Raw genomic sequence first — 15,290 nt, forward strand, 5'->3', positions numbered from 1 at the left:
TGTGTTTTTTATAGTGTTATAAATGAACAAAATATAAAGTAGTGCAAAGTTGCATTTATAAAAAAAATTAATTGGAAATATCCACAATAAAATTGGGTCGTCAAAAATGTACCAGTTTTTGAAAATGAGTACCAAACGAAAAAAAAAAAAAAAAGGTACCAATTTTGGTACTAAAGTACCATAAGTGGCAACCGTGCTTATATTCCTGTCATTTGACAGAAGTGAACGTCTGGCATTGAAACGCCGGAGTGACAATATAAGATTAAATAGAAAATAAAGTTTAACCATCCTCTCCTCTAGTGTGGGAACATAATGAGGAAGCCAATGAACCAAATGGTCAGACAATGTTGCAGTTGAAAAAGACAAATGTAAAATAGACCAACAGAAACCTGGCAAAAATACAAATCAAAATTAAACGAGATACGATAGGGTAAATAAAGAAATACCTTAGAAGTGTGGGACTTGGAAATAACGTACACGCAGAACAAATATGGCAAAAAAAAAGAATAAAGATTATTTTTAAATAAAACTTTTGTATTATAAACTGACAATTTTTATTGCTATTAAAAAAAAGAAAGGTTTATTGTATTCTCTTTAAAATAATCACAAGAAATTTGGCAAGACTGAAATAAATCTACTGACGCGTTTTATAATTTGTACACAAATTTTGATCTTTTTTCTATTCAGAGTGAAACTTTTTTGTAGAATAAATAAAGCTTTGAAAAAAGGTTTTGTTTCATAGTTTATACCGTCATCTGCTTGCTATTATCGAGAGCAGAACTACCTGAATATATGTATACGTCTTTAAATTAATATTAGTAGTAGGTGCAGAAGAAACTACCTTCTAAAACTGGAATTGGAGGGAAACGAATAATGGTCGGCTATAGTCTCATCAGCCTCAAAAGAAATTATTTTTGAGTATGGAATTTAAATAAGAACTCTAACCACCCTCAGAAGATTATCTTGTTAAACTAGAATTTGAATTAGTAGTATGACAAACCTCCATAGTTTGCTATGTAATATATTTTATATGTTAAGATATTTCTATATTTAAGATAGTTCTCATTGGTCCACTTATAGGACTAATTGGTCATAGCATTGAGTTATGTTATCATATTTTGACTCATTATAATACAGGACCCATATTCTCCGTGACATGAGATCGCAAAATACCTGTTGGTTTCCATTTCTTCTAGTAAAAAAAACTTTTTTTTTGCGTATTTATAACCATTACAGAAAACACTGGATTTTACAATAAATATAAAGATTATTTGCTTTAATTTACAAAATTTGGTTTATACATGAACAACTCAACAAAACTATAAAATCGTATTTAACAAGACAGTATTCTTGTCTTGTAGATATCAACATTAAAATACTTATTCCACCACTCCGAGTATTATAGAAAGCAATGCATATGTGATACTATAATTAATATATTTTCATTAAATTCCGTCTCAAAGTTATTTTTGTTTGAAATCTTTAATATAGTTCACAGAAAACAAACAAAGTGAGAATTATAAACGCGCATATAACAATGTATAAAGCAATAATGATAAAAAAGGCCAAAAAAGATTATAATACGTGCTTATACCACATATATTAATTTTACAGATACAATATGACTTAATTTAACTACGGCTTTTCATAACGTTTTATTTTTCTATTTTAAAATAATACATTTATCAGAGAGAGCAAACACTTTCATTGAGAAAAAACTGAAATTAAGATATTTGAAAATTGTTTACACTGCACTAAATGAAGGAAATCATCATTGCCATTGAAATTAACAGTTCCGATTTCTCCAAATACGCACCTAAAACTGACTAAACTCAACATCCTGAACAACCTGCCATTATCTCTGATATTGAATCTAATGTAGAAGTCTACAAATAATTAAAAGTTTTGCTGTTTAAAGACGAGATCTATATTTTCTATATTGAAATTTTACGTAGAATTCGAAAATTATAATGATTTGTTTTTTCTGTGAGCCGTTTTCGAGTTATTTTCGAATGACATTTTTTGGTGAAGTTACTGTTGCTATTGTTACTGATAGTAACACTATCAATTGTTCCTATTGTGTTATATATCAAATTAAAGATTAAAGTTGTATGAATATTTTAAACAACATGACGTCATGTGGCTTAATTGGTTTAGCTGCTATAGTTAAGCTTTTTTCAACTCTTTCGATTTTAAATGTGAGGGACTTACTTGATATTGTCAAAAAACCCTATAGAGTCATCAAAATGTAATCAAAAAATACTGAATCTAATTTAAACTTTGCTGTTTATTTTGATTTCTGTTTTTTAAAATTTTGCAAACATGATAATCTAAAAATAAATTAACTACGACTATCTCGTCTTTTTAAATCTGTTGAAATTTTCGATTTAACATACTTTTCTTGACACTTCTTCAGCAATTTTGAGGGAACAAGTGGTTGGCTTGGCATTGCAAAACTGGATACAAGTTACGATTAAACGATTTAGTTAAAGAAATAACTAAACATTGTAATAAACTAATTTTCGAAAAAACAAGGTCTCTATACGTAAAAACTTGTTGATAATGACGGCTTTGAATTTACAACAAGCGCATATAACTTACATACTCCTTTTCTACTTTAGCAGCACTACAAAAATGGACATGTACGTTGAACGGGCAAAGGTCTAATCAGTCACTATGAGACTCCTGTTGCCTTGTGAAACTGCCTTGTTTGATCGATATACATATACTGGAAGTGCTACACACAAAGTTTGAGTATAAATCCTACTTAAAATACAAGCTTAAAATACAAGTTCAATGATCTTAAATAACCTCTGGTGGCTGTATCTTAGGAATAGAGCTCCAAACACTCAGTAAATTTGTTAAAATGCTTTTTTCGAATTAATAGAGAGATTCTACTATATCAGATATCGTTAGTGGCTCATTGGTCTATGAGTAGCTTACAGGCAGTTCGAATTATTCTAACCTAACTTAATTTCGAATACGCTAAAGATCCAAACATTTATAGCCAATGTGAAATAGGTGGTTCTCTTGAATTACTTTTGAAGAGAAAGTTATCACTTTTAAGCATTTGTTGACAGCTACTTTTGAAGCATCTTAGGAAGTTGTTGGTTTATCTGTGTTTTTTATAGTGTTATAAATGAACAAAATATAAAGTAGTGCAAAGTTGCATTTATAAAAAAAATTAATTGGAAATATCCACAATAAAATTGAGTCGTCAAAAATGTACCAGTTTTTGAAAATGAGTACCAAACGAAAAAAAAAAAAGAAAAAGGTACCAATTTTGGTACTAAAGTACCATAAGTGGCAACCGTGCTTATATTCCTGTCATTTGACAGAAGTGAACGTCTGGCATTGAAACGCCGGAGTGACAATATAAGATTAAATAGAAAATAAAGTTTAACCATCCTCTCCTCTAGTGTGGGAACATAATGAGGAAGCCAATGAACCAAATGGTCAGACAATGTTGCAGTTGAAAAAGACAAATGTAAAATAGACCAACAGAAACCTGGCAAAAATACAAATCAAAATTAAACGAGATGCGATAGGGTAAATAAAGAAATACCTTAGAAGTGTGGGACTTGGAAATAACGTACACGCAGAACAAATATGGCAAAAAAAAAGAATAAAGATTATTTTTAAATAAAACTTTTGTATTATAAACTGACAATTTTTATTGCTATTAAAAAAAAGAAAGGTTTATTGTATTCTCTTTAAAATAATCACAAGAAATTTGGCAAGACTGAAATAAATCTACTGACGCGTTTTATAATTTGTACACAAATTTTGATCTTTTTTCTATTCAGAGTGAAACTTTTTTGTAGAATAAATAAAGCTTTGAAAAAAGGTTTTGTTTCATAGTTTATACCGTCATCTGCTTGCTATTATCGAGAGCAGAACTACCTGAATATATGTATACGTCTTTAAATTAATATTAGTAGTAGGTGCAGAAGAAACTACCTTCTAAAACTGGAATTGGAGGGAAACGAATAATGGTCGGCTATAGTCTCATCAGCCTCAAAAGAAATTATTTTTGAGTATGGAATTTAAATAAGAACTCTAACCACCCTCAGAAGATTATCTTGTTAAACTAGAATTTGAATTAGTAGTATGACAAACCTCCATAGTTTGCTATGTAATATATTTTATATGTTAAGATATTTCTATATTTAAGATAGTTCTCATTGGTCCACTTATAGGACTAATTGGTCATAGCATTGAGTTATGTTATCATATTTTGACTCATTATAATACAGGACCCATATTCTCCGTGACATGAGATCGCAAAATACCTGTTGGTTTCCATTTCTTCTAGTAAAAAAAACTTTTTTTTTGCGTATTTATAACCATTACAGAAAACACTGGATTTTACAATAAATATAAAGATTATTTGCTTTAATTTACAAAATTTGGTTTATACATGAAGAACTCAACAAAACTATAAAATCGTATTTAACAAGACAGTATTCTTGTCTTGTAGATATCAACATTAAAATACTTATTCCACCACTCCGAGTATTATAGAAAGCAATGCATATGTGATACTATAATTAATATATTTTCATTAAATTCCGTCTCAAAGTTATTTTTGTTTGAAATCTTTAATATAGTTCACAGAAAACAAACAAAGTGAGAATTATAAACGCGCATATAACAATGTATAAAGCAATAATGATAAAAAAGGCCAAAAAAGATTATAATACGTGCTTATACCACATATATTAATTTTACAGATACAATATGACTTAATTTAACTACGGCTTTTCATAACGTTTTATTTTTCTATTTTAAAATAATACATTTATCAGAGAGAGCAAACACTTTCATTGAGAAAAAACTGAAATTAAGATATTTGAAAATTGTTTACACTGCACTAAATGAAGGAAATCATCATTGCCATTGAAATTAACAGTTCCGATTTCTCCAAATACGCACCTAAAACTGACTAAACTCAACATCCTGAACAACCTGCCATTATCTCTGATATTGAATCTAATGTAGAAGTCTACAAATAATTAAAAGTTTTGCTGTTTAAAGACGAGATCTATATTTTCTATATTGAAATTTTACGTAGAATTCGAAAATTATAATGATTTGTTTTTTCTGTGAGCCGTTTTCGAGTTATTTTCGAATGACATTTTTTGGTGAAGTTACTGTTGCTATTGTTACTGATAGTAACACTATCAATTGTTCCTATTGTGTTATATATCAAATTAAAGATTAAAGTTGTATGAATATTTTAAACAACATGACGTCATGTGGCTTAATTGGTTTAGCTGCTATAGTTAAGCTTTTTTCAACTCTTTCGATTTTAAATGTGAGGGACTTACTTGATATTGTCAAAAAACCCTATAGAGTCATCAAAATGTAATCAAAAAATACTGAATCTAATTTAAACTTTGCTGTTTATTTTGATTTCTGTTTTTTAAAATTTTGCAAACATGATAATCTAAAAATAAATTAACTACGACTATCTCGTCTTTTTAAATCTGTTGAAATTTTCGATTTAACATACTTTTCTTGACACTTCTTCAGCAATTTTGAGGGAACAAGTGGTTGGCTTGGCATTGCAAAACTGGATACAAGTTACGATTAAACGATTTAGTTAAAGAAATAACTAAACATTGTAATAAACTAATTTTCGAAAAAACAAGGTCTCTATACGTAAAAACTTGTTGATAATGACGGCTTTGAATTTACAACAAGCGCATATAACTTACATACTCCTTTTCTACTTTAGCAGCACTACAAAAATGGACATGTACGTTGAACGGGCAAAGGTCTAATCAGTCACTATGAGACTCCTGTTGCCTTGTGAAACTGCCTTGTTTGATCGATATACATATACTGGAAGTGCTACACACAAAGTTTGAGTATAAATCCTACTTAAAATACAAGCTTAAAATACAAGTTCAATGATCTTAAATAACCGCTGGTGGCTGTATCTTAGGAATAGAGCTCCAAACACTCAGTAAATTTGTTAAAATGCTTTTTTCGAATTAATAGAGAGATTCTACTATATCAGATATCGTTAGTGGCTCATTGGTCTATGAGTAGCTTACAGGCAGTTCGAATTATTCTAACCTAACTTAATTTCGAATACGCTAAAGATCCAAACATTTATAGCCAATGTGAAATAGGTGGTTCTCTTGAATTACTTTTGAAGAGAAAGTTATCACTTTTAAGCATTTGTTGACAGCTACTTTTGAAGCATCATAGGAAGTTGTTGGTTTATCTGTGTTTTTTATAGTGTTATAAATGAACAAAATATAAAGTAGTGCAAAGTTGCATTTATAAAAAAAATTAATTGGAAATATCCACAATAAAATTGAGTCGTCAAAAATGTACCAGTTTTTGAAAATGAGTACCAAACGAAAAAAAAAAAAGAAAAAGGTACCAATTTTGGTACTAAAGTACCATAAGTGGCAACCGTGCTTATATTCCTGTCATTTGACAGAAGTGAACGTCTGGCATTGAAACGCCGGAGTGACAATATAAGATTAAATAGAAAATAAAGTTTAACCATCCTCTCCTCTAGTGTGGGAACATAATGAGGAAGCCAATGAACCAAATGGTCAGACAATGTTGCAGTTGAAAAAGACAAATGTAAAATAGACCAACAGAAACCTGGCAAAAATACAAATCAAAATTAAACGAGATACGATAGGGTAAATAAAGAAATACCTTAGAAGTGTGGGACTTGGAAATAACGTACACGCAGAACAAATATGGCAAAAAAAAAGAATAAAGATTATTTTTAAATAAAACTTTTGTATTATAAACTGACAATTTTTATTGCTATTAAAAAAAAGAAAGGTTTATTGTATTCTCTTTAAAATAATCACAAGAAATTTGGCAAGACTGAAATAAATCTACTGACGCGTTTTATAATTTGTACACAAATTTTGATCTTTTTTCTATTCAGAGTGAAACTTTTTTGTAGAATAAATAAAGCTTTGAAAAAAGGTTTTGTTTCATAGTTTATACCGTCATCTGCTTGCTATTATCGAGAGCAGAACTACCTGAATATATGTATACGTCTTTAAATTAATATTAGTAGTAGGTGCAGAAGAAACTACCTTCTAAAACTGGAATTGGAGGGAAACGAATAATGGTCGGCTATAGTCTCATCAGCCTCAAAAGAAATTATTTTTGAGTATGGAATTTAAATAAGAACTCTAACCACCCTCAGAAGATTATCTTGTTAAACTAGAATTTGAATTAGTAGTATGACAAACCTCCATAGTTTGCTATGTAATATATTTTATATGTTAAGATATTTCTATATTTAAGATAGTTCTCATTGGTCCACTTATAGGACTAATTGGTCATAGCATTGAGTTATGTTATCATATTTTGACTCATTATAATACAGGACCCATATTCTCCGTGACATGAGATCGCAAAATACCTGTTGGTTTCCATTTCTTCTAGTAAAAAAAACTTTTTTTTTGCGTATTTATAACCATTACAGAAAACACTGGATTTTACAATAAATATAAAGATTATTTGCTTTAATTTACAAAATTTGGTTTATACATGAACAACTCAACAAAACTATAAAATCGTATTTAACAAGACAGTATTCTTGTCTTGTAGATATCAACATTAAAATACTTATTCCACCACTCCGAGTATTATAGAAAGCAATGCATATGTGATACTATAATTAATATATTTTCATTAAATTCCGTCTCAAAGTTATTTTTGTTTGAAATCTTTAATATAGTTCACAGAAAACAAACAAAGTGAGAATTATAAACGCGCATATAACAATGTATAAAGCAATAATGATAAAAAAGGCCAAAAAAGATTATAATACGTGCTTATACCACATATATTAATTTTACAGATACAATATGACTTAATTTAACTACGGCTTTTCATAACGTTTTATTTTTCTATTTTAAAATAATACATTTATCAGAGAGAGCAAACACTTTCATTGAGAAAAAACTGAAATTAAGATATTTGAAAATTGTTTACACTGCACTAAATGAAGGAAATCATCATTGCCATTGAAATTAACAGTTCCGATTTCTCCAAATACGCACCTAAAACTGACTAAACTCAACATCCTGAACAACCTGCCATTATCTCTGATATTGAATCTAATGTAGAAGTCTACAAATAATTAAAAGTTTTGCTTTTTAAAGACGAGATCTATATTTTCTATATTGAAATTTTCCGAAGAATTCGAAAATTATAATGATTTGTTTTTTCTGTAAGCCGTTTTCGAATTATTTTCGAAAAAGCATTATTTTGATTTTTCTCAAAACATAACTCTGCACATGCCCTCATGACATTCTTTGGTGAAGTTACTGTTGCTATTGTTACTGATAGTAACACTATCAATTGCTCCTATTGTGTTATATATCAAATTAAAGATTAAAGTTGTACGAATATAAGCAACATGACGTCATGTGGCTTAATTGGTTTAGCTGCTATAGTTAAGCTTTTTTCAACTTTTTCGATTTTAAATGTGAGGGATTTACTTGATATTGTCAAAAAACCCTATAGAGTCATCAAAATGTAATCAAAAAATACTGAATCTGATTTAAACTTTGCTGTTTATTTTAATTTCAGTTTTTTAAAATTTTGCAAACATGATAATCTAGGAATAAATTAACTACGACTATCTCGTCTTTTTAAATCTGTTGAAATTTTCGATTTACTTTTCTTGACACTTCTTTAGCAATTCTTAGGGAACAAGTGGTTGGCTTGGCATTGCAAAACTGGATACAAGTTTTATTTATTTTGAATTTGAGCGAAGCCGAAAGTGAGTACCATATATCTAAGTTCATGAGATCAATCAATTAAATGATTTAGTTAAAGAAATAACTAAACATGATAATAAACTAATTTTCGAAAAAACAGGGTCTCTATACGTAAAAACTTGTTGATCATGACGGCTTCGAATTTACAACAAGCGCATACATCGTAACATACATACTCCCTTTCTACTTAAGCAGCACTACAAAAATGGACATGTACGTTGAACGGGCAAAGGTCTAATCAGTCACTGTGAGACTCCTGTTGCCTTGTGAAACTGCCTTGTTTGATCGATATACATGTACTGGAAGTGCTACACACAAAGTTTGAGTATAAATCCTACTAAAAATACAAGCTTAAAATACAAGTTCAATGATCTTAAAAAACCGCTGGTGGCTGTATCTTAGGAATAGAGCTCCAAACACTCAGTAAATTTGTTAAAATGCTTTTTTCGAATTAATAGAGAGATTCTACTATATCAGATATCGTTAGTGGCTCATTGGTCTATGAGTAGCTTACAGGCAGTTCGAATTATTCTAACCTAACTTAATTTCGAATACGCTAAAGATCCAAACATTTATAGCCAATGTGAAATAGGTGGTTCTCTTGAATTACTTTTGAAGAGAAAGTTATCACTTTTAAGCATTTGTTGACAGCTACTTTTGAAGCATCTTAGGAAGTTATTGGTCAAATACTATTCTTTCCACTGATGCAACACTACTGCAATATTGTTTGTTGTCCTACGGATTGAAATAGAGAAAGATATAGAAGCCATTTGGCGTCGTATTACATTGAAGGGAGTTTTAAACCTCATATAGTTTATTTGGATTATTGAAGAGAAAGTGATAACTTTTAAGCATTTGTTGACAGCTACTTTTGAAGCATCTTAGGAAGTTGTTGGTCAAATACTATTCTTTCCACTGATGCAACACTACTGCAACACTACATTGAAGGGAGTTTTAAACCTCCTATAGTTTATTTGGATTATTGAAGAGAAAGTGATAACTTTTAAGCATTTGTTGACAGATACGTTTGAAGCATCTTAGGAATTTGTTGGTCAAATACTATTCTTTCCACTGATGCAACATTACTGCAACATTTTTTGTTGTCCTACGGATTGAAATAGAGAAAGAAATAGAAGCCATTTGGCGTCGTATTACATTGAAGGGAGTTTTAAACCTCATGTAGTTTATTTGGATTATTTTTTCCATAATTTCTCTTAATTTTGTTTAATCTATTTTGATAGCAAAACAACTTGTGTGCAGAAAATAAAGTTTTTCAATTTAAATAAAATGTTATATTTGTTTCGAAAATACAAAAATTTCTTATTTTAGTAAATTGCGAACAAAAGTTTTTATCTCATTGTTGGTAAAAGTAATTAAATATTTTTTGTTAGTTTTAAATAGACACAAACATTCGAGTTAAGTTTTGAAATAGCAAATTTCATTTTACGTATAAGAGCCCAAGTTTTCTTTCTAGGTTCCTTTTTCTGCAAATATTTTTTTATTTAAGAATACATGGAAGAAATGTGTGTAAATGAATTAAAAAGCATTTTGTTTAAATTAACTAAAGTTGAATAAAAATTTATTTCACTTAAAGTAAAATTAAAACTTTTCAACATCCAAAAACTTTAGCACTTTTCCTACAAAGGCAGTACATTTGTGCTGGAGGAGGAGAAACCAGAAGAGTTGAAAAGAAAATTAGTAAACAAAAGTCATTAGTGAGACGGAATGAAGAAAGCTATGGATAAATCTACAATACCAAGCATCATATTTGATTGCAACATTAAAAAGTTTTAGCCAAGTTATTAAAGTTTTGCACATATTTCGATGTTAATCTAGTACAACAGGAAGTCGATCAACTCAATTAAAACTTCCAAAAGGAATTTGTGCAATTTTTGATTAAAGCAACAAATATCATCATATGTTCGTGGAAGACGAAAAGTCGATTGGACAAGAAAACAATTATTACGATTAAAACTTTAATTATGCCAAAGTACTATTTCTTTATCATTGATAATTAAATAAATAATTAAGCTACTTTTGTTTTTTGTTTTAGATTTAGAGTTTTTAAGAAAAACAAGGTAATCTTTCAGCTGCTATTCCAACTGAAACAATCTCAATCCGAAATTAAAGCGGGCCTTAAAAACTTGATGCGTGGGACAATACGTTGTATCTTACAATTATGTATTGCATTTAATATATATTAAACAGAGCATTAGTGATTGTATTGCATACAGCTAAGTGCACTGTAAAGCACAGTTTCAAAATCTCTGATCTACATCATTCATGGTTAGTCAAAATAATCCTTGCATATCGTTTGATTGCTCGATTGCTTGTGTAGGCAGTACCTTTAGATCAAATCCGTGCGGCTTTAAACCCAAAGATCCTGAATATTAATTTCCATCAGTTTCATAAGATTATTATAGAGCGGTTTATCAAGGCAGCTGTTCTCTACTTCCAAAGATATGGACAACTACAGAGCCAATCGAAAGTAAATTCATGTACCTCTGTGTGCTTGCAGCAGTGACAGAAAGTTACTTAACGTGATTATCTGTTATAAGGCCTAAACCTCACGGTGCTATTAATATACGAATCGTTATAATGCGACGATAAATGCCCTATTAGAATTTCCACGAATTCCACCAGTACAAGTTGCAGGCATTCGGTTGGACACAGTTTCCTTCTTGGTTGCGAGTGGTGTTTATCTAAAACCTATGCTGTTCTATGAGACACAATAACCAGTCGAAAAATGTCACTTGACGTCGAATAAATCAATATAGTTATTCTACTCGCGTATATTTGGGTTTTAACTGCATCGGTGGTAGTGACAGAGATCTGCTTTTTAATAAGCCAGAACTCTGCAGTTATTGCTATCAGTCTAGAGGCTTTTTCTATATACATATGTTTATTAACGATAATGTTTGCTAGAAATCGTAACTAGATTCTACTTGTCATACATATTGTAAGATTCTTTCATCTTCATTCCACCATTTGTACAATATCTCTATGAAACAGGTTTTCGTTAAATAATAAATATAAAAGGGATTTAAATATTTCAAATCGAATATCGTCGCAGCCATAAAAAGAATACATATACAGAAATTTGATCAGTACAGCATTTTTTCTCACAGCAAAAATCAGTAAAGCAGATTTATTTGATGAAATTGTGTGTATGACAGTGGTTTAGTGGACTTACCATATTGAGCATGGTACAAATCACATCAAGATATTCAAAAAGGCATTGCAACACACTACATTAAGAACACATTCCTTTCCTATAAATATGCTAAACCACTCAATCAGTGAACATATCACAATATGTTACTTAACGGTAACTTTGATCGACCCTATTATTGCTTTAGAAATCACATTAACCTTTCAAACTAGCAAACTCAATAAAGTTATCTTGAAATTCTTCTATTAAGAAGAATTTTGAAATCTTTCGAGACGAAAAATAACTTACAAAGAATTTCTTTTAGGAATTCGGGATTTCTTTTATAAAAAGCGTGCGGGCACAAAACAGCTTCTTCAAAGCATAAATTGGCCACTTCCTTTAGTTCCGCTAAAGGGAAATCCATCATTAAATGCATTTGCTTTTAATATATTCACTTTTGCAAAAGCGAAGATTTTCAAAAATTCTTATCAGGTCCTGGATGAGATAAAAGAATGCAAAAAATGTAAGCAGATTAATCGAGTTAATTTACACTCCATATAACAATAAATCGGTTTTATTGTTTTTCTTCTAAAATGAATACAACGAATGAGTAAGGAAATAGGATAATCATTTCAGACCTTTTTAAGAAGCCTAATAGCTAAGTACAACTTACAAATGTGCCGCTTCTACAAATGGTATTTTCTTTTGTACCGCTTCCAGTTTCAAATGTTAAAAGCAGGTCTGTATCACCCAGGTTGATTTAAAGTTGAGGAAATAAATTAAACATTTGTAGTTAATGTAAAGTTTACGAGCTTTTAAATTTCTGCATTTGAAAAAGGCTTCAGTGAACAATAAGAAAATTTAAAACAGGATGTGTTCTCTTTACAGTACACAACGAACTTTCTTCTCTGCAGTTTATTTGGTAGATTACATTTGATAGCTTCTGCATGGTAGTTACTGTTGTTGTTTTTCTGAAAAGAATACTTATCGTGCTTTTTAAAACAAACAAACTGCCATGCAGCAGCTATCAAATATAGTTCACCAAATAAACTGCAAAGAAGAAAGTTGCTACCAAATCTACATCGGTACAACTATGATTAAAGACCACAAAAACAACATCAAAGAGAAACTATAGCACTAGCACAACCCATGATGAGCAGCAAACAATCTACAGATTTTGATAAAGTCCATGTAATAGACAGAGAAATGGTAGTCCATAGAAATGGACTAATACTGGAGAGCTTACACATCCAGAAAAATATCCGTAAGACGGTGAACAGATAGAAAGACTGACAATATAAATTGTCAGTATCTGCAATTGTTGCACCAAGACTAGTCTGTTTGTCACTAACCTGTTTTTATGCCCTTCTTTACTGACATATAAATGCCACTATGCAGTTTATAGATTTAGTTATTAAACTCATATGTCCTGAGCGGGAACTCAAGAAAACTTCGAAACGACGGCATTACTAAATAAAATATATTAAAAGTTACACCCAACATGTTTCAATAATATTTGATAGTCCTTACTAAAACCTTTTTCAATTTTAGAAATCAATTTCAGCTCAATTCCTTCGTGCTACGTAGAATAACCTGCTATAGGCTTATTAAATGTATACAAAAATACGTATTTGAACCAAAATAGTATAGAAATAAATTCTTGGTGAAAACTTAGTATTCACAGAGAAATTATTTTTTGTAAGAAATGTTAAATACAAAACTTCAAACAAATTTTTCATTTCAATCTCATAAAACATCTGAGTAAAAATGTTACTCACAACTTAAAATAAAAATAATTAAAATCTTATTTAAAAAGAATAAAATTTTGTGTGTTTGTTAATTGAACATTGAATATAAAAAATAATGATGAAAATATTTATAATATTTTTTGTCATTTCATTGTCGATATTTAAAAAGAAAGCTGCATATCAATTGATCCGAGAAGTTTCCTGATGTTCTTAATCAAAAGGTAAATAAAATTAAATTCTTACGCGATTCCTTCATTAACTAACAAATATCTCAGTACCAAATTTTGATTTTACATTTTGATACAATTCACGGTCGTTGTCGAAACTATTTCTAATAGATAATTGCCGGACGTTCTTAACCTAACGAATGTATTGGCTGATATCCTGCCCTAAGTAGTATCTACACAATAAAATACAATTTGCTCTACCCCTCTGGTGTGAAATTCTATCCAAAAGGGTGTTATGATGGTACAGAATATGGTGAGTGCAGAATATTTAGATTCCATATGCAATACAGACAATCCTTTTTTGATTTAATATATTCCAATTATTCCAATTTATTAAATTTTATATATTTTTTTTAGTTATGCAATAATGATTCACCTTATTTTTACTAAACTGGCAAGAAACTGATTGAAAATGCGAGACGTTCCAAACCTATACTTACTGCGCACAGTTCAGTCTAAGTATAAGCATCAGCAGAAACTCTAGATGCCTTGACGAGATCCACTTAAATATATACTTAGCTTTTGCACAAACAAACCAAAGATTTCATCACTCATCACAACAATCACAAATCTTATTTGAACGTCGTTACGTCGAAGTTGACCATTTAAAAACTGAAAACAGTGCATCCAAACAGTGCCAGTTAATGCGGCAGAAGGTTCAGTTAAATCGGAATGTTCAGTTTGGCTTTTGTGCAAGCCGGAAGCCTTATTAATCATACAATCAAATCAAACCTTTAAGAGATGTTTCAGACTTGGTTAGTATAACACTTGATCACACCATTTTGGTTAACTGACGTAGTAACATTAATATTCTAGGTAGCTTGAAGATAAATTTAATTAAACGCATACTATATTTGTATGCAGTGCTAATACACATCAACTGAAAACAATAAAAACACCCAAGATACCGGTACTTCTGGATTTATACGATGGATCTATTCTGAGTAGTTGTAAATAGTTGTGAAATATATGTATATATATTTATACATACATCTATATATACAACCTATTAGTAATTTCAAAATTCTTTAAAGTGTAAGATCTAATTAAACCAAATAAAATATATTTTGTAATAAATATACATAATGCTCAGAACTGATATTGTTTCACTCAAATAATATTATTTAAAGAACAGGTAGGTATTTCAGTTTTCAAACATTAAAATATCGTTTAACACAACAAAAATTCACATAATTAATTTACACTACGAATATAACATTACCACGTTGATGCGTAATTATACATAATTTGAATAAAATTTATCGTATTTTTGTCGTATATAAAAATAATCCTAGAATATGAAAAACTCGTTGAATTTGGAAGTAATATTGAGTGAGTGCCGCAAACGATCTGTTCGTTATATAGAAATGCATAAGTTTTTTTCAAT

General features: G+C 29.9%; 1 long non-coding RNA gene across 2 annotated transcripts; it reads left to right on the forward strand.

Annotated features, from left to right (window-relative positions):
• Positions 1–13,773: 13,773 nt before the first annotated feature.
• Positions 13,774–14,790, forward strand: LOC119689489. Of its 2 annotated transcripts, none has more exons than XR_005253438.1 (4): positions 13,774–13,897; positions 13,952–14,156; positions 14,261–14,658; positions 14,720–14,790. It is a non-coding gene; the product is annotated as an uncharacterized LOC119689489 (long non-coding RNA). The 2 variants fall into 2 exon arrangements; XR_005253439.1 differs by having other exon boundaries at positions 14,015–14,156.
• Positions 14,791–15,290: the final 500 nt, after the last annotated feature.

This window comes from Teleopsis dalmanni, chromosome X (assembly GCF_002237135.1).
Source record: "Teleopsis dalmanni isolate 2A chromosome X, ASM223713v2, whole genome shotgun sequence".
In the NCBI taxonomy this organism is placed as follows: Eukaryota; Metazoa; Arthropoda; class Insecta; order Diptera; family Diopsidae; genus Teleopsis; species Teleopsis dalmanni.